General features: G+C 40.1%; 1 protein-coding gene and 3 long non-coding RNA genes across 4 annotated transcripts in view; 3 read left to right on the plus strand and 1 right to left on the minus strand.

Annotated features, from left to right (window-relative positions):
* The window catches only part of LOC139143239 (epidermal growth factor receptor-like), a 167,603-nt gene that overhangs the window by 27,456 nt on the left and 120,277 nt on the right, over positions 1 to 19,870 (plus strand). The gene's annotated exons all lie outside the window — the stretch shown is intronic.
* LOC139143234 (uncharacterized) lies at positions 8,341 to 10,132 on the plus strand. Its single transcript, XR_011554561.1, has 2 exons — positions 8,341 to 8,740; positions 9,851 to 10,132. It is a non-coding gene; the product is annotated as an uncharacterized lncRNA (long non-coding RNA).
* LOC139143236 (uncharacterized) lies at positions 13,717 to 15,652 on the plus strand. The gene is made up of 2 exons (XR_011554562.1): positions 13,717 to 14,248; positions 15,372 to 15,652. It is a non-coding gene; the product is annotated as an uncharacterized lncRNA (long non-coding RNA).
* On the minus strand, positions 17,247 to 18,876 carry LOC139143240 (uncharacterized). Its single transcript, XR_011554564.1, has 2 exons — positions 18,636 to 18,876; positions 17,247 to 17,528 (listed from the first exon to the last, which is right to left on the minus strand). It is a non-coding gene; the product is annotated as an uncharacterized lncRNA (long non-coding RNA).

Below are 19,870 nucleotides of genomic sequence, written 5' to 3' on the forward strand. Positions count from 1 at the left end.
TTACGTAAATATTTCCGTCTGCCTGAAAGATAAATCGATTGCCTGTGTCGCGAATCAATCGAAGGACCCAATATTCTTGGAGATGATGAGCCTCTTGGTCATCCTCAGTATCCTGGAATACAGCTATGAATTCTAGTCGCTTAAAGAAGTTAGTCTTCTGACATTCCTTCACGAAAGCTAAAATGTTATGATATAGATTATCATCTTTGAGTCGGACACCTGGATTTGCTCGAAGGATATGTCGATTTACCCGCCGAAGTTTGCACCATTCCAATTCGACAGAGAAACCAAACAGGTCTTTATTTTTAGAAAGAAACTTTGCAATATTCTTTTCACCAAACATGTTGATGCCGTAGGGAGTGTGATATATTAATACATAATTTTATTTATAATGACTAATGTTAATCCAGTTAAAAATATCCATAGCTGTTCTCCAACAAATCCAACAACTGATCCTGCTGTTTTTAAAAGAAAACTGACGAGGGAACCGATTAAACCTGGTATTGCAGCAGCACTTTTTGCGGCCAAGGTTTTTAACCATTCGCCAAATTGCTTTACAATTTCTTTCGCTTTTGTATATACTTTGGGCGGACCTGAACCTCCTGCGTTTGCTCCTCCTCCCCCTGCTCCCGCTCCTCCCCCTCCTCCTCTAGTCACAGCCAGAGCAATTGTTGATATTGTCATTCCAAGGGCAGTCAGTATTGCAGCGATTGTAATACCATTTCGTTTAAATAACTCTGTCAGCTTCAGCCTGAGTGATAATTCTGGATCAGAAATTACATCACGAAGAGACCTAGTCGTAGCCAGACTTTCATGTGCCTCACTGATCTTATCATGTCGTATTCAATTCGATTGTCAACTTTAGCTTCTCTTGTTATGAGTTCAGCTAGTAGTTTCTCGGCTTTTTCTTTTCCTTGGGTGTGATCTTCAGGAATTTCCTTTAACTGTTTTTCAGCTTCTCTTTTCAATAGCCTTATTTTAACTTTTTCGTTGTTAAGGTCGCTAATACGCATATTCGCAATCTTTAATTCATCATTAATAGCTCTATATTCTGGGTTTAGATTGTTCCATTGTTCGATTTATTTTCAAAAGCTTGTATTTTATCTGCATTACCAGAAGCATCTTGTCTTAAGAATGTCAGTTCATCTTTGTATATACCCATGTCTTCTGGTGTCATCTTCTCAGCTTGTATATTATCGTTTTTCACATCTTCAGAATGCAGAGTAGAACTAACATAGTCAGGCTCTGCGCTAGAGTGACCCCCAAATATTTCTCTCATAATTCATGTCCTCCTTTTTCTCTCATTAATGTGGTGAGCTTATAAAATCCATCTCCTCTATCTTTAGACAGCTTGAGGTTTTTATAATACAGCTTTCCATCCTTAATCTCAGATTCCATAACCAATACATTTAGTGCATCCGGATCAGTAATTTTATTCTCCTTTAAGAATTTTTAACCATTCTTAATTTTTCATCTGCTCTAAGTTCAGTCAAACGATCAACCTTTGGGCTAGCAAGGAAAGGATCAGCTTCTGCAAGGGTATTATCATCGTCCATAAAGAATGTTTCAGCAGTAACGTCATCATTCAAATTTGCATCATCGAAATCCTGGAGTGGTATATCTTCTCCTCCTTCTGCCATATTGTATTTCTATATTACTACAATTATTTTTTATCCCCCCTTACATATACAGTAAAAATGCACATCTCAGTTGTTGAAAGCGTTGAACAATTGGCTGATTACATAGAAAGAACAAGTGCTGCATATCGACGAAGTTATAAATTAATGGGTCGAATTGATATGGCTCTCAATATTACTAAGGGAATTCTTGTAAGCTCTGCTGTAATAGCAGCAATTCCAACAGTTCCGGTACTGTTAGCCTTAACTCCTATACCTGGCGTCGTTATTGATGTAATACAAGGAAAAACGGGTGTAGCAAAGAGACGAGAGAAATATAAACATTATTATGTTCAATATAAACAGCTGCTTACACAAATACAAGAAAAAGGTGCAACAACAGAGGCTCCGGGGTCAGAACTTATTCAGAACATATTTCATCAGGCGCTAGAAATACAAAAACAAGAAGGATTTAGTCCGCCGCTGGAGCGATATCTACGATATTATGGATTGAATGGATATGAAAGTTAGATTCAGAAAAAATTCTGTAGAAAATTTTCTGAAAACTGTAGAATGACAGACATTGAACATGACATCACAAGTTACTAAGCAACATTCGAAGCCCGGTATTGCGAAAGCGGTATTGCGAAATTCCCTGCTGGAAAGTTCCTGCCTGAAAAGGTATTGCGCAACAGTGTTCCGGTAGGGTAGGGGAAAATCTCGTTCCGACGACTCCAACATAGTGAAAATGGACCAGCCAGCAGATAAAATTCACATCCAGAAACGAGACCCGCAGCTCCGATACGGGTCTTTGTAAGAGCTCCTGTACGGCTCCGGTACGGCTCAGTCAGAATCTATCTAACAAATGAGAGAGAGAATAGAATGTCGTTCCGTTTTGATAGTGGGGGTGAGTCATAGCTAGTGTATTGCGCAAGTCCAGGACCTGACTCAGCAGGGAATTTCCCCGCTTAGTTCAGGACAATGCACTGCTGCGCGTGAGTTCGTATATAGGTCAGGGTCACACTTTAGTTACATGGATGGTTAAATTTTCTTCGCTCCATGTAGATAAATGAATAAAATGGGTGTAAAATTTTTATTTTGTCCTGGAGGTCAAATATTCCTTACTACTGAATTGACTGGACTGACGTTGATGAAACTTGCTACATGTATTTGGAGCTGCTATGATACAACATTTTGAAAGTCTTTAAGCATTTTTACTTCAGCCAATTCCCAATTTGCATATTTAATGAACTTTCCCAATTAGGGATATATATCTCATCTGAATTAACTTGATTGTAGTTGTTGAAACTTGCTATATACATCAAAGATACTGTGATATAACATTATTGAAAGTCAAAAGACATTTTTACTTCAACCAATTCCTGATTTGCATAGTAAATGAATTTTCATAAGTAGGGATATTTATCTGAATTGACTTGATCAAAATTGATGAAACTTGCTATGTACATTAAAGACACTATAATACAATCTTATTGAAAGTCATTAAGCATTTTCTCTTCGGCCAATTCCTAATTTGCATATTTAATGATCTTTCCTAATTAGAGATATATATCTGAATTGACTTGACCAAAGTTGACAATACTTGCTACATATATTGCAGATACCATGATACAACATTATTGACAATCATTAAGCATTTTTACTTAAGTCAATTCCTAATTTACATATTTAATAAACTTTGCTTATTAGGGATATATACTGGGATTTACTTGATCAAAGTTGGCAAACCATGCTATGTACATTGATGATTATACCTGGCTAAAACAATATCGAAAGTCATTTCACATTTTCATGTCAGCTTATTTATAATTTGCATATCTAATGAGCTTTCACAGCTCGGCATATATGGCCTGAAGGACTTGGCCAACGGTAATTACATTTGCTATATGGAATGGTAATACAATGACAGCAGTCAAAGAACTTTAATATTTTTATTTCAGCTAATTACATATTTGTATACTTCTTGACCTTTTAGAATTAATAGGCGGTGATTATTGTTCATTATGTTGATCATAATACTTTCAATGAAGTTGAAAACATGTGGCAAAGGTTCAAATTTACACATAACTGCAATATACAATGAAACATGGGAGCAATTTCAGTTCATATCTGGTTGAAGTATTAAAAGCAGCACTGAGCCTGAGGATACATAATGATGAGAAAGTGGCTGATTTGTAAAATGTTTTGTCTATCATCACTCTTGCTCATACTCTTTGTGTTTAATTGTATGACCTTTGACCCTCTAATATATGTGACCCTTGACCCTGTCCCTCAAAAAAAATGTGGCTACTTGTGTTCACACTGTTTAATTAGCCAGAAAGGCTATCAGCCAATAAAAAAGACTGCTCTGTGACTTCAAAATAGGGGTGCAAATATGGCTTCTTTTCAACATTTTTGACAGAATAACATTTTTCCTACATAATTTTATGCCAATTTCATCCCACCTATGAAATGAGATATGGACATGGAATTTTTACAGCCTATTAACAAGGTTACAGACAAGATTTTTATGGCACAATTTTCCTATATTTGAAGTACTTTTTGAAAAATCACATTTTGAAATTTGAAAGAATTTTTAAATAGTTTTTGGATATGTAAACCCATGTGAAATCATAAAAACAAATTTTATTTACAAATCCTGCCTAGACCCTATATGTCTCTTACAGCCTCCATGTCTCCGACCTGGGTCAGAGGCATAGAGGCCGTAAGCGACGTTACTATAATAGGGTCTAGGCAAATCAGCTTGAGTATATAGCCAGAGCAAACCCTGTTTACGGTGGTATTGCTTTTTGTAAAAACCCTGTTCAGGGTGGTATCTTTCGTTGAATTCAAAATAACAAGGACTGAACAACCTTGCTTTACTTGCTTTCACACTTAAACCTGTGTGTTTTGAGATACATCATCACCATAATAATGTCTTCAGAGTAATTCTGTAATTGGTCTTGATGCCCTCTGTCACATTTTTGTTTTCAGGCCCACACACATTACCATATACCCCTGGTACTGTCAAGGAGATTAGGTTATCCTTGGTGATGTTTTCTTTGAAAAAGGGAAGTGGGCGATCGTCGTGAAGAGGAAATGTTATCATTTGTAAACTTTCAGTAGTTTTGGCACTTCCATTGTTTTCCTTCAGAGAAGTACGACCACTGCTATTTCTGTCCTTTATTCAATGAAATGTTAAATGCAAGCCCTGTAGCACTTCTCAGATTTCCCTTTCAGTTGCTTGTGAGACCTTGCTCCACCGAAGAATTTTCTGAGAAGAGTTTTCATGACAAGATGCAAAAATAAATATAACATTCCCTAGTGTGTTGAATTTCTCAAGTTATGTGTGTGTTATTTTGTAGATCACATGTTCACTCATGTGTCCTTAAATGTCCCAGTGAAGTCTGGCCGTGTGTCTGATGAGAATCTAAAGGACGGCTTATCCGATCAGAATCAAATCTACTACACATTGGATTCAATTTGCATCTGGCAAGAAATGACTAGTTTTTAGCTCACATTTGGTATATGTATATATATCTAAAAGAGCTTATGTGGTAGGTCAGTGGCGTCTGTATGTATGTACTGGTATGTATGTGTGTGTGTGTGTTAGTATGTGCAGATGGATATCCGTCCACATCAAAAACTCCAAATCTGCAGCACCTTGCTACCATCTTAGTATTTGGTATACAGGTGCACCCAGGGGTAGAGATATGAATTGTTCAAATGAACAAGTCAGTGTCAAAAATATGCAAATGAGGTAAAAAGGAAAATCCAGCAAATTGCTAAAACTCTGTAACCACAGGCCAGATTTGATTGAAATTAAGGGTATGCAGGCTCTTTATAGTAAATTCAAATTTGTTCAAATTGTGGTGAAATTTTAATGGGTATAACTTTTTGGAAATTTTTTCTGTTTTTGGTCAAAAAATCTTTACTGAAAGCGCTTGACCCCTTGCCTTGTAACTTGGTATGCATGATCCTAGGGTTGGTATAGAGATTTGTTCAAATTGTGGTGTCTTCAAATAAAATGAAATTTTCATATTTGTATTTTTGGGGCAATTTTTCCCATTTTGGGAAAAAAGATAATTTTTCATTGAAATTGCTTGTCTAATTGCTTTGAAACTTCGTATGCATGATCCCACGGGTAAACTTACTTGAAGTATACTCACTGTAGCCTGCCACATTGAACCAAATTTGAGCCAAGTGCCATTGACGCTATGTTTGGAGGGTGTTGCTTGCATATATTATGCTTATCTGCATACTTAATGACTGTAGAAAAAAGATATATATAAACAACAGTTACAAATGTTGATCACACTGGCTTATATAAGGCTAGCAGTGTAAGATACTAAGGGATGATATGTAAAGTTTATTGTTAATTTGCATATTTAACAAATTTTAATAATTTGGGATGTATTTCTGATTTGAAATAATCAAAGTTCACAAAACATGTAATGTTCATTGCAGATACTAGGATATAAAACATTTTTGTAAGTCATAGAGGCATTTTTATCACAACTGGAAGTTGTGATATAGGGGTAGTTTCAACCGGTGTTAGATGTCGTCCATTTTCCGTAAACGACAAAAAGTCAGAAACTGCTGAACAGACTGCGTTGATATTTGGTACCGATATTCAGACTGGTTCCAAGGTTCCGATTCAGAAAAATGGAGCCAAACGGTGTGGCGGTTATATAGTTTTGGGAAATTTCTAACCCCCCTTTTTAACTAATTGATTTTAGGGCCCTTCATATATGTAGTTTTGGAATGTACACCAATCCTGCATTGTGGACTGTTTTATGAGTTGTGGAACAGAAATTAGGTTTTGATGAATGTTAGAAATATGCAGGATGGCTGATTTGAAGTATAAGAGATTTCTATGCTCTTTTGGGCATCAAAAGCAATAAAAAGAAACATATTTCATAGTTTAGATTCTCACTTTTGAGATGACCCTTAGGCATTTGTTAAGTAAACGTCCTTGAGTCAATATACAGACTTTGACATTCCAGAGATTAAGTATCCACGACCTCACATGTTACAGTCTTTCACTACCATGGTATGGCTCAAACCCATTGTTATCAATGGTGAGTGTGGACCTGTCTACAGAAAATTGGTTTTCTGAACTTGCTATGTACAATGAAGATATTACTATGATCATAAATTAGTGATAATGAGTAAATCGATTTTGATTTGATTCTAAAAACATGACCTGACATTAAGGTTTAGACAAGAGCATTCTGCAGGAATCCAATGAGATTCCACATGTACAAACGACAGGAAACTTTTAACATGTATATATGTTATGAAAATATTATGATTACATTTTTCCTAGCTATGTAATCTGTGTTAATGAAGGAAGGGACGCTGTACACGTGTCATGTTTTTGTAGCTTCACCAGCGTCTCCTTGCCATGTTTATGTTTGAGCTTTGCATTTTCACAGCGGACATTGAATCATAGTCGCTAATCCCTTCACTTTGTTACATGCAAATGTATTCAACCGTGGCCTTCACCGAGGTTTCCTGTTGCCGTTCATTCAAAAACTGAGCATTCACGTGCTAGCTGCCGCACTGAGCTTTGCTTTCTGAACTAGCTCCAGCTCCACACTACCAGTGTCTTTGTTTCGTTGCATTCCCCTTACGAAATTTTTTTTGTGGCATATGTCCCACTGTCTTGCGGCTTATAAGCTACACACAAAAAAGGCTGCCAGAACTTTTTTTTCATTATGTGCCGATATGTGCCACTAGAGGCACTTAACAGGCACACAAAGACAATCAGTCAAATCTTTTGTGGCAGATATGCTAAAATATTTAAATAAACACAGTTTGAGCAAGATATTGCTCACTATAAGCCACAACATTGAGTTGACACTCCACTTGATCACGCATTCTTAGATGAGATATCCATTGACAGTGACACTACAGCTGGCACAGCAGGAAACCTTTGATTTTCAACAAATTGTGTGAAAAACTACCATTTGACTTTGATCGGTGCAATAAATCAATCACTGACTTTTTATGTACGTTTTGCAAATGATTGGTTCTCACTGACAGCGTAACTGTTTCTACAGAAAAAAAGGCTTTGCAAAATATTAACTCTGGCGAACCATATATCGACGTTAGCCCTGCGTACGATGCTGTGTGTTCCGCTACAGCTAATTGTGGTGAGCGGGGCGATTAGCTGTAGCGGAACACACAGCATCGTACGCAGGGCTAATATCGACGTATAATGAACTTATTTCACGTGCATATCTCCCTTGAAAAGACTAGTCTTTCAAGAACTGCAACTCAAAAATAACGTATATCTTGTTCTTTTGTGTTTTCTTACGCCCCTTCCACACGCGGGTTTTAAATGAACTGCAAGTACGGAGTAGGTCTTGAAAGCGTACGTACGGTATGGAGGTACGTACGGTAAAGCTTTCCCAGCGTATAATACTGTACGCATAGTTTCATAGTGATCACGCTGGGCTTCAAAATACGGACATGCGCGATGAAAGTCATCGTCGGGCAAAGTTTGTAAGTCACGAGACTGCTATGTCGGAGCCATTTTTGTAGAGTTTTGTGTTGATCTAGAAAGGTTATTCCCATGTTATTGTGTCGTTTTGGTTTACGCAAGCTCGCATGCAGCTGAGCTCGAGCTCGATCAAGCTGCTTGCTGAACAGCAGGGAGACAATGCGTGGGTTAGAACAGACTTTGAACCCGGAACTCTAGAATCACACCTGATGATGTCATATATCATGTGAAGACTTCTTTATGATTGGTCAGATTGTTGTAGATCATGTGAAGATTTCTTTATGATTGGTCAGATTGCCAAAAGGTCATGGGTCAAATCCTGAGCGGCAAATTAAATCTGATATGCACGGTAGGCCGTTAGGACGTTTGAGCGAGGAGTATATCGTCGCCGTTTTTTCGCTCTGATTTTTGTACAGTTTAGCGTAAAATTACCGAAGGACATTATCATTCAGGGTACGTAAAGGTTAGCTATGAATTTAAAACCAACAAACAGCGTTTGTGATGCGTTGATAGCCCTTGGATGACCGATTCTGAGACCGAGATATCGTCCCGAAGAACAACGGTCACGGACACACCCATAGTTTGATCGAAGAGCTACAGATCGTTTAAAAATTCGGTAAGTAATTTTCAATACCACGAGTTGTCTCTATAATTTTCGCAGTTTTCACTGTCTTTGGTCGTGCTATATTGATGTTGTTCTTGGCGAACCCTGTTCAAGTATGCCAAATGAACGTACGGTATTGGCAAAAATAATATACCGGTAGTTAATGATTATCATGGAGGTTGGTAGCCCTACGCGTGCGATGCTGTGTGTTCCGCTACAGTAATCGTCCCGCTCACCACAGCCCTGCACAGACCCGTAGCGTAGGTAGGGTCGGTGACTTCAAATCCATTTTGGGACTTGATGTAAAAAGCCAAATTACTGCCGAAATTCAGCGTTCATGTGCCCAAGTCGTATCCCTGCCTTCCTCAGCTACTCGATCGCTTCCAAAAATGCCAGTCCTTTATTCACTTCTCGTAAATAACTGTCGATGTCGGCAACTCTCGCCAGCCCTGCGTACGATGCTGTGTGTTAGCTGTAGCGGCCAACACACAGCATCGTCCGCATTTTTAGATTACGCTTTTGAAAATTACGAATGCAAGAACGACGAAAATACAACTTAGTGGGCTAACTGCTAGTGTAACAATGAATACCAATAGGCATATCCACGACTCAGAGTACAAGCTGCAAAAACAGCAATGTATGCAACATTGATAAAATTTGTCCGTATTTCAAGCTGCGTGTCCGATATGGCGCGCGTACAGCTATATTTAGTAACAAACCTGTAACCGTGCACTGCGCTATTATAAAGGGATACTTTTTGTTTTAAAACAATTTATGAGACAGTTTTCCATTTACATTTCTTCTGTTTGAGATGTGCTGAAACCCAATCACCGCTGGTCAATAGTTGTAGTTTGGAGTGGTGTGTCACAAGTAAATAGTGAAAATGAGGCTGAAAAGCAATGATTTGGTAATCACAATAACATAATGTATAGATATGTCATGAGTTTGTATCATTAGGTAAATTATTTAATATTAATTATTATAATTTCTTTCAAGCACATGAATGCTCTTTTCCGTGAATTTTTGTATTAATATAATAAGGGTAGTCGACAAAATACAAGCAATTTCACTTTGCACATTGTAATAATATCCTTGTCTGTTATTTATCATTTTTATTCTCAGTGTATGGGCAAAGGCCATGAAGCTGAACAGACCAATGGATCAACAGGAACATTCAATCTGAAGTTTCAGAACAAGATTGTAAACATTAGGATGGCATCGAAAACAACTTTGGATAATGTGAAAAATCAAATGCAGACTTTTAGACGTGTTCTGTTATGTTTTTCACATGAACCTCATTAGATTATTGAATTTTGATTTTATTTTAATTTCTTAGTGGTCCAGCCTAGTGTACCAACATCATTGTTTTACATATCAAAATAAACAATGGGGTATTATCGTGAAGATATGTGGTAAGTGTTTTTTTTGTTTGCATATGTGAGTAGGTAGTAGTGAGTGAGTAGGTGAAAAGGCAGTAGCTGTAACTTAATTTTATGCAGTATTTTATACTGTTATGTGTCTTGATTTTTGCCTATTTTGCCAAGTGAGTAAAGTGAAAAGTTACCTCAACACACAAAAGTTAAAAGAACAACATCATAAGTTACAGCTACTGTCCCTTAAAACAAATGAAGATGTGAAGTGTATGGTAATCTCCTGGCTAGTATAAAACTGGTAGGTACAAATGCAGGTATGGTTGGGGAGGGGGGGTAGCACAGGAAGCATGCATAGCAGCATTTTACCATGAAACCTTTTACCCCACCATTTTTTGTGGCATATTGTCTGCAATCACAGCGGCTTCTATGCCGCTAAAAGCCCCGCCCCATTTTTTTGCGGCATATCGTCTGCAATCACAGCGGCCTGTATGCCGCAAAACTGTGCCAGAACAGATCTTTGCATGATAAAATATGAATAACCTGCTTATAAGCCACAAACAGTTGCAGCTTGGTATCCACAACTATTGTGGGTTAGCATGCACAACTATGTGCCAGAAGCCATATTTTTTCGTAAGGGTTCTCACCTTCAAAGGAAGCATGGGCAAAACTAAAATCACTCGTCGTCTGTCCTCTCGCACCAAGCGCGTACCTGCACGCTTCAATACAACCCAAATTAAGGGCCAAGAAGAATTAGGCTTCACGACAGTCTCAACGTCGATCAACTCCGAATAACAACGATGGTGCAACCCTTCCCGAAAACATCAGTCAAGTCATCCAGTCTCAAAGCGCCGCCGCGGTAGCGTCACTGCAGTCTACTCAGGGGTCAACCGCCCAGGACGTCATCTGTGTCGGCTCCGGTAATACCACTTCAGCTCCAAGTTCAAACCACACCATCGATCCGTTCACTCGACACACAACGGGCCAGGCCATCAACTCCTACCAAGAGGTACTATCACCGGCATTGATCGGTACATCTAACCCACTCAACGCAACCAATCGCTTTCGACAGCACATCCAACCAACGATGACTCCCCGCGGCCGGATTAACGACGACGTCATTGAGACACACTACCAGACCACAACTGATCCAGCTTCCGCCACGTTTCATCGACAGGAAGTCAACCAGCAGGCCGTTGGCGGCGCCAGCACAAACATGGCGGCCTCCATGGCTAACAACGTTCCGAGCGAGCTCAACGTCATCGCCGCCAACATACAGCCACCGCCAGTACAAAAGACCACACCAATTCCCCCATCACATCTGAACCTGCCGTACGTCGACCAGTTAACGCTAACAGCACTCGCCAACCCTGGTTAAAGTTTATCGAACTAGCTGATTTACACGCCGACACCCTCCTCCCATCCTCTGCTCAGACCACCAAAACGCAAGTCTCCTTCGACCCGGACACTCCTGGCGTGGCCACCTTCACAACCCACGTAAAACGGAAGAATATCGACAGTTTTGAGTCATGGTCACAGTGCTTTGCGACATTCCAAGCCTACCGTTCATACTTCTTCCCTCACGAAGCCGTCCACCTATGCAGTTACTACAAATTCATAGCATCCAAGGCTGAGATCTACAAGCCTGAGGCATGGTTAGGGTACGATAAAGCCTTCCGCCTTAACAAATCCAGATATCCCGACCAGCACATTTGGAGTGTACCGGACCATAAACTAGACTTTACATGCTTTCAGTTGCATCCACATCTGCTGATTCCAAATGCTTCGCCTGCGGCCAACGAGGTCACCTAAAATCCGAATGTAGTCCCACCAATGCTGCCTCATGCAACCAATATTACTGGGACAACTCCATGCCGCGCCTACAGCTACACAACAACATTGCACCACCAACAAGCACCCAGGTATGTCGACAATTCAACCGAGGGAACTGCAAAAGTCCATGCGCACATGGCCGCATTCACACATGTTCCGTTTGCTCTGCCACCGACCATGGTGCATCATCCCACCAAAAATCTCGTTCGAAACAACAGCAAGACCAGCCCTTTCCGCCACAGCCCTTTCGAGGGCATAACATGCAAGCCAGGGCTGACCGTATCACTCCAACCAACAACCCCACTGCAGCTTCATAGATTTGCAGCAGAACTACACCACCACCCCGACAAGGAATTTGTTTCATCTGTCCTGCAAAGCATCAGCCATGGCGCAAACCTAGGATTCAAAGGTCACCATCACCCCTGTTTCACACCAAATGCACGGTCGGCACTCAGCAACCCAGACATCGTCACCAAAGCAATCCTAAAAGAAGTCTCGCTTGGCCACACAGTCGGACCTTTCACCAGCCCCCCACTTCCAGACTTTGTCATCAACTCCCTCGGCCTTCGACCAAAAAAGTCCGGGGGCCATCGTATTATTATGGACCTATCCCGACCTAACACAGACAGTGTCAATGCCCACATCTGTAAAGAAGACTATACGCTCTCCTACGCCAGGGTCGACGATGCTGTTGCAATAATACAGAAGTATGGCAAAGGAACTTTAATGACAAAGGTCGACATCAGGTATGCCTTTCGCCTCTGTCCTGTCCGAAAAGAAGACTGGCACCTGCTCGGTTTCAAATGGTTGGATCACTACCCTTACGAAATTTTTTTTTGTGGCATATGTCCCAATGTCTTGCGGCTTATAAGCTACACACAAAAAAGGCTGCCAGAACTTTTTTTTCATTATGTGCCGATATGTGCCACTAGAGGCACTTAACAGGCACACAAAGGCAATCAGTCAAATCTTTTGTGGCAGATATGCTAAAATATTTAAATAAACACAGTTTGAGCAAGATATTGCTCACTATAAGCCACAACATTGAGTTGACACTCCACTTGATCACGCATTCTTAGATGAGATATCCATTGACAGTGACACTACAGCTGGCACAGCAGGAAACCTTTGATTTTCAACAAATTGTGTGAAAAACTACCATTTGACTTTGATCGGTGCAATTAATCAATCACTGACTTTTTATGTACGTTTTGCAAATGATTGGTTCTCACTGACAGCGTAACTGTTTCTACAGAAAAAAGGCTTTGCAAAATATTAACTCTGGCGAACCATATATCGACGTTAGCCCTGCGTACGATGCTGTGTGTTCCGCTACAGCTAATTGTGGTGAGCGGGGCGATTAGCTGTAGCGGAACACACAGCATCGTACGCAGGGCTAATATCGACGTATAATGAACTTATTTCACGTGCATATCTCCCTTGAAAAGACTAGTCTTTCAAAGAACTGCAACTCAAAAATAACGTATATCTTGTTCTTTTGTGTTTCTTACGCCCTTTCCACACGCGGGTTTTAAATGAACTGCAAGTACGGAGTAGGTCTTGAAAGCGTACGTACGGTATGGAGGTACGTACGGTAAAGCTTTCCCAGTGTATAATAATGTACGCATAGTTTCATAGTGATCACGCTGGGCTTCAAAATACGGACGTGCGCGATGAAAGTCATCGTCGGGCAAAGTTTGTAAGTCACGAGACTGCTATGTCGGAGCCATTTTTGTAGAGTTTTGTGTTGATCTAGAAAGGTTATTCCATGTATTTGTGTCGTTTTGGTTTTCAAACGCAAGCTCGCATGCAGCTGAGCTCGAGCTCGATCAAGCTGCTTGCTGAACAGCAGGGAGACAATGCGTGGGTCAGAACAGACTTTGAACCCGGAACTCTAGAATCACGCCTGATGATGTCATATATCATGTGAAGACTTCTTTATGATTGGTCAGATTGTTGTAGATCATGTGAAGATTTCTTTATGATTGGTCAGATTGCCAAAAGGTCATGGGTCAAATCCTGAGCGGCAAATTAAATCTGATATGCACTGGTAGGCCGTTAGGACGTTTGAGCGAGGAGTATATCGTCGCCGTTTTTTCGCTCTGATTTTTGTACAGTTTAGCGTAAAATTACCGAAGGACATTATCATTCAGGGTACGTAAAGGTTAGCTATGAATTTAAAACCAACAAACAGCGTTTGTGATGCGTTGATAGCCCTTGGATGACCGATTCTGAGACCGAGATATCGTCCCGAAGAACAACGGTCACGGACACACCCATAGTTTGATCGAAGAGCTACAGATCGTTTAAAAATTCGGTAAGTAATTTTCAATACCACGAGTTGTCTCTATAATTTTCGCAGTTTTCACTGTCTTTGGTCGTGCTATATTGATGTTGTTCTTGGCGAACCCTGTTCAAGTATGCCAAATGAACGTACGGTATTGGCAAAAATAATATACCGGTAGTTAATGATTATCATGGAGGTTGGTAGCCCTACGCGTGCGATGCTGTGTGTTCCGCTACAGTTAATCGTCCCGCTCACCACAGCCCTGCACAGACCCGTAGCGTAGGTAGGGTCGGTGACTTCAAATCCATTTTGGGACTTGATGTAAAAAGCCAAATTACTGCCGAAATTCAGCGTTCATGTGCCCAAGTCGTATCCCTGCCTACCTCAGCTACTCGATCGCTTCCAAAAATGCCAGTCCTTTATTCACTTCTCGTAAATAACCGTCGATGTCGGCAACTCTCGCTAGCCCTGCGTACGATGCTGTGTGTTAGCTGTAGCGGCCAACACACAGCATCGTCCGCATTTTTAGATTACGCTTTTGAAAATTACGAATGCAAGAACGACGAAAATACAACTTAGTGGGCTAACTGCTAGTGTAACAATGAATACCAATAGGCATATCCACGACTCAGAGTACAAGCTGCAAAAACAGCAATGTATGCAACATTGATAAAATTTGTCCGCATTTCAAGCTGCGTGTCCGATATCGCGCGCGTACAGCTATATTTGGTAACAACCTGTAACCGTGAACTGCGCTATTATAAAGGGATACTTTTTGTTTTAAAACAATTTATGAGACAGTTTTCCATTTACATTTCTTCTGTTTGAGATGTGCTGAAACCCAATCACCGCTGGTCAATAGTTGTAGTTTGGAGTGGTGTGTCACAAGTAAATAGTGAAAATGAGGCTGAAAAGCATGATGAAAAGCAATGATTTGGTAATCACAATAACATAATGTATAGATATGTCATGAGTTTGTATCATTAGGTAAATTATTTAATATTAATTATTATAATTTCTTTCAAGCACATGAATGCTCTTTTCCGTGAATTTTTGTATTAATATATAATAAGGGTAGTCGACAAAATACAAGCAAGTTCACTTTGCACATGTAATAATATCCTTGTCTGTTATTTATCATTTTTATTCTCAGTGTATGGGCAAAGGCCATGAAGCTGAACAGACCAATGGATCAACAGGAACATTCAATCTGAAGTTTCAGAACAAGATCGTAAACATTAGGATGGCATCGAAAACAACTTTGGATAATGTGAAAAATCAAATGCAGACTTTTAGACGTGTTCTGTTATGTTTTCACATGAACCTCATTAGATTATTGAATTTTGATTTTATTTTAATTTCTTAGTGGTCCAGCCTAGTGTACCAACATCATTGTTTTACATATCAAAATAAACAATGGGGTATTATCGTGAAGATATGTGGTAAGTGTTTTTTTTTGTTTGCATATGTGAGTAGGCGGTTTAAAAGGCAGTAGCTGTAACTTAATTTTTATGCAGTATTTTTATACTGTTATGTGTCTTGATTTTTGCCTATTTTGCCAAGTGAGTAAAGTGAAAAGTTACCTCAACGCACAAAAGTTAAAAGAACAACATCATAAGTTACAGCTACTGTCCCTTAAAACAAATGAAGATGTGAAGTGTATGGTAATCTCCTGGCTAGTATAAAACTGGTAGGTACAAATGCAGGTATGGTTGGGGAGGGGGGGTAGCACAGGAAGCATGCATAGCAGCATTTTACCATGAAACCTTTTACCCCACCATTTTTGTGGCATATCGTCTGCAATCACAGCGGCCTGTATGCCGCAAAACTGTGCCAGAACAGATCTTTGCATGATAAAATATGAATAACCTGCTTATAAGCCACAAACAGTTGCAGCTTGGTATCCACAACTATTGTGGGTTAGCATGCACAACTATGTGCCAGAAGCCATATTTTTTCGTAAGGGTACTTCTTTGACCGTGTTCTGTCCTTCAGTCTTAGATCGGCGCCGTTCCTGTTCAATCAGATAGCCGATGCCATTCACTGGATCATCAGCCAGAGAGCTGATACTGAAGACGTGATACTGAAGACGTACTTCACTATCTTGATGACTACTTCGGCGCAGGACCTCCACGCACCGATAAATGCCAGCAACTCTTAAACACAATGGTATCAGTCTGTCACGACCTTGGCGTCCCAACCGCCCCGGAGAAGATCGAAGGCCCATCACCGATCATCATTTTCCTGGGCATCGAACTCTACACAATCAAAATGGTCATGCGACTCCCAAACGACAAGCTCACCGATCTGATGCAAGCCTTGCCAACATGGATACAGCAACAAAGCTGCACAAAACGCCAACTTCTCTCTTTAATAGGAACTCTCTCCTTTGCATGCAAATGTATTCCGGCTGGCAGAATCTTCCTACGCCGTATGATCGATCTCAGCACAACCGTCAAACGCACCAATGACATCCCCTTACGAAAAAATATGGCTTCTGGCACATAGTTGTGCATGCTAACCCAGTTGTGGATACCAAGCTGCAACTGTTTGTGGCTTATAAGCAGGTTATTCATGTTTTATCATGCAAAGATCTGTTCTGGCACAGTTTTGTGGTATACAGGCCGCTGTGATTGCAGACGATATGCCGCAAAAAAATGGGGCGGGGCTCTTAGCGGCATAGAAGCCGCTGTGATTGCAGACAATATGCCACAAAAAATGGTAGGGTAAAAGGTTTCATGGTAAAATGCTGCTATGCATGCTTCCTGTGCTACCCCCCCCAACCATACCTGCATTTGTACCTACCAGTTTTATACTAGCCAGGAGATTACCATACACTTCACATCTTCATTTGTTTTAAGGGACAGTAGCTATAACTTATGATGTTGTTCTTTTAACTTTTGTGTGTTGAGGATAGGCAAAAATCAAGACCAGTATAAAAATACTGCATAAAAATTAAGTTACAGCTACTGTCTTTTAAACCGCCTACTCACAGATGCAAACAAAAAAAAAACACTTACCACATATCTTCACGATAATACCCCATTGTTTATTTTGATATGTAAAACAATGATGTTGGTACACTAGGCTGGACCACTAAGAAATTAAAATAAAATCAAAATTCAATAATCTAATGAGGTTCATGTGAAAAACATAACAGAACACGTCTAAAAGTCTGCATTTGATTTTTCACATTATCCAAAGTTGTTTTCGATGCCATCCTAATGTTTACGATCTTGTTCTGAAACTTCAGATTGAATGTTCCTGTTGATCCATTGGTCTGTTCAGCTTCATGGCCTTTGCCCATACACTGAGAATAAAAGTGATAAATAACAGACAAGGATATTATTACATGTGCAAAGTGAAATTGCTTGTATTTTGTCGACTACCCTTATTATATATTAATACAAAAATTCACGGAAAAGAGCATTCATGTGCTTGAAAGAAATTATAATCATTAATATTAAATAATTTACCTAATGATACAAACTCATGACATATCTATACATTATGTTTATTGTGATTACCAAATCATTGCTTTTCAGCCTCATTTTCACTATTTACTTGTGACACACCACTCCAAACTACAACTATTGACCAGCGGTGATTGGGTTTTAGCACATCTCAAACAGAAGAAATGTAAATGGAAAACTGTCTCATAAATTGTTTTAAAACAAAAAGTATCCCTTTATAATAGCGCAGTGCACGAGTTACAGGTTTGTTACTAAATATAGCTGTACGCGCGCGATATCGGACACGCAGCTTGAAATGCGGACAAATTTTATCAATGTTGCATACATTGCTGTTTTTGCAGCTTGTACTCTGAGTCGTGGATATGCCTATTGGTATTCATTGTTACACTAGCAGCTAGCCCACTGAGTTGTATTTTCGTCGTTCTTGCATTCGTAATTTTCAAAAGCGTAATCTAAAAATGCGGACGATGCTGTGTGTTGGCCGCTACAGCTAACACACAGCATCGTACGCAGGGCTAGCGAGAGAGTTGCCGACATCGACGGTTATTTACGAGAAGTGAATAAAAGACTGGCATTTTTGGAAGCGATCGAGTAGCTGAGGTAGGCAGGGATACGACTTTGGCCCAAGAACGCTGAATTTCGGCAGTAATTTGGCTTTTTACGTCAAGTCCCAAAATGGATTTGAAGTCACCGACCGTACCTACGGGTCTTTGCAGGGCTGTGGTGAGCGGGCGATTAACTGTAGCGGAACACACAGTATCGTATACGCAGGGCTACCAACCTCCATGATTAACTACCGGTATATTATTTTTGCCAATACCGTACGTTCATTTGGCATACTTGAACAGGGTTCGCCAAGAACAACATCAATATAGCACGACCAAAGACCAAAGTGGAAACTGCGAAAATTATAGAGACAACTCGTGGTATTGAAAATTACTTACCGAATTTTTAAACGATCTGTAGCTCTTCGATCAAACTATGGGTGTGTCCGTGACCGTTGTTCTTCGGGACGATATCACGGTCTCAGAATCGGTCATCCAAGGGCCATCAACGCATCGCAAACGCTGTTTGTTGGTTTTAAATTCATAGCTAACCTTTACGTACCCTGAATGATAATGTCCTACGGTAATTTTACGCTAAACTGTACAAAAATCAGAGCGAAAAAACGGCGACGATATACTCCTTGCTCAAACGTCCTAACGGTCTACCAGTGCATATCAGATTTAATTTGCCGCTCAGGATTTGACCCATGACCTTTTGGCAATGTGACCAATCATAAAGAAATCTTCACATGATCTACAACAATCTGACCAATCATAAAGAAGTCTTCACATGATCTATGACATCATCAGGCGTGATTCTAGAGTTCCGGGTTCAAAGTCTGTTCTGACCCACGCATTGTCTCCCTGCTTCAGCAAGCAGCTTGATCGAGCTCGAGCTCAGCTGTATGCGAGCTTGCATTTGAAAACCAAAACGACACAAATACATGGGAATAACCTTTCTAGATCAACACAAAACTCTACAAAAACGGCTCTGACATAGAAGTCTCGTGACTTACAAACTTTGCCCGACGATGACTTTCATCGCGCACGTCCGTATTTTGAAGCCCAGCGTGATCAATGTTGAAACTATGCGTACATTATTATACGCTGGGAAAGCTTTACCGTATGTACCTCCATGCCGTACGTACGCTTTCAAGACCTACTCCGTACTTGCAGTTCATTTAAAACCCGCGTGTGGAAAGGGGCCGTAAGAAAACACAAAAGAACAAGATATACGTTATTTTTGAGTTGCAGTTCTTTGAAAGACTAGTCTTTTCAAGGGAGATATGCACGTGAAATAAGTTCATCATACGTCGATGTATGGTTCGCCAGAGACAGAGTTCATATTTCGCAAAGCATTTTTTTCTGTAGAAACAGTTACGCTGTCAGTGAGAACCAATCATTTGCAAAACGTACATAAAAAGTCAGTGATTGATTTATTACACCGATCAAAGTCAAATGGTAGTTTTTCACACAATTTGTTGAAAATCAAAGGTTTCCTGCTGTGCCAGCTGTAGTGTCACTGTCAATGGATATCTCATCTAAGAATGCGTGATCAAGTGGAGTGTCAACTCAATGTTGTGGCTTATAGTGAGCAACATCTTGCTCAAACTGTGTTTATTTAAATATTTCAG

Source organism: Ptychodera flava, chromosome 11 (genome assembly GCF_041260155.1).
Source record: "Ptychodera flava strain L36383 chromosome 11, AS_Pfla_20210202, whole genome shotgun sequence".
NCBI lineage: Eukaryota > Metazoa > Hemichordata > Enteropneusta > Ptychoderidae > Ptychodera > Ptychodera flava.